The sequence below is a fragment of the Etheostoma spectabile genome, chromosome 17, assembly GCF_008692095.1.
Source record: "Etheostoma spectabile isolate EspeVRDwgs_2016 chromosome 17, UIUC_Espe_1.0, whole genome shotgun sequence".
NCBI lineage: Eukaryota > Metazoa > Chordata > Actinopteri > Perciformes > Percidae > Etheostoma > Etheostoma spectabile.
In genome coordinates this window covers 17,874,830-17,875,961 of record NC_045749.1, presented here as the reverse complement: position 1 = coordinate 17,875,961, position 1,132 = coordinate 17,874,830, and the positions used below count along the sequence as shown (strand labels likewise).

Below are 1,132 nucleotides of genomic sequence, written 5' to 3'. Positions count from 1 at the left end.
TGCAGCGGACCTGCAGTTTTCTGGAAGGTTGTTCCAGATACAGTTGTGTTCAAAATAAGAGCAGTCCAACATCACTAATCACACATCACAACATCATTTTATTTTTTGGTAGAATTTACATTTCTACATGGCAAATAATTTACCAGTAAGTAAGTAAGTCAGAGTCATAGAAAACCAACAGACCCAACAGTCATGAAATTCATGCTGCTCATTCTGTGTAATTGAATCTGTAATTGAAAGGGGCATGTTCAAAATAATAGCAGTGTTGTGCATGTTGGTTATGGTGCATTTCACACTGAAATACTCAGCAAAATGGGTCGTTCCAGACATTGCTCTGAGGAACAGCGGACTTTGATTAAAAAGTTGATTGGAGAAGGGAAAACATAGAAGACTTAAAGTTACCTGATCAGAAGAAGGCTATGTGAAGCAAAGCTATCAACTAGAAGCCCCCGCAAAGTCCCATTGCTAAAAAAAGACACATACTAAATAGGTTGAAATTTGCCAAAGGACACATTGCTGGCCAAAGGAGAAATGGCGCAACATTCTATGGACTGATGAGAGCAAAACTGATCTTTTTGGGCCTATAGGGGCCGCTGACAGTTTGTCCGACAAGCCCCATGTACTGAAATCAAGCCACAGTGCACTGTGAAGACAGTAAAGCATGATGGTGCAAAAATGATGTTATGGGGATGTTTCTCATACTGTGGTGTTGGGCCTATTTATCACATACCAGGGATCATGGATCACTTTCAATACATCAAAATACTTGAAGAGGTCATGTTTCCTTATGCTGAAGAGGAAATCCCTTTGAAATGGGTCTTTCAACAAGACAATGACCCAAAACACACCAGTAAGCGAGCAAAGTCTTGGTTCCAGATGAACAAGACTGATGTTATGGAGCGGCCAGTCCCATCCCCGGACCTCAATCCCATAGAACACTTGTGGGGTGACATCATAAAATTCTGTTTCTGAGGCAAACCCAGTAATGCAGAGGAATTGTGGAATGTAGTTCAATCGTCCTGGGCTGGAATACCTGTTGCCAGAAGTACAGGTAGTACAGAGGTCCCAAATGTTGGTCTACTCTAGAGGCTGACATTTTTTCGGGAATCCCACGGGTCACGGGATTCCCGTG

At 42.3% G+C, this 1,132-nt stretch overlaps 1 protein-coding gene across 6 annotated transcripts in view; it reads right to left on the bottom strand.

The window, feature by feature from the left end:
* The window catches only part of LOC116705407 (interferon-induced, double-stranded RNA-activated protein kinase), a 38,997-nt gene that overhangs the window by 32,393 nt on the left and 5,472 nt on the right, over nt 1-1,132 (bottom strand). The window lies entirely within an intron of this gene.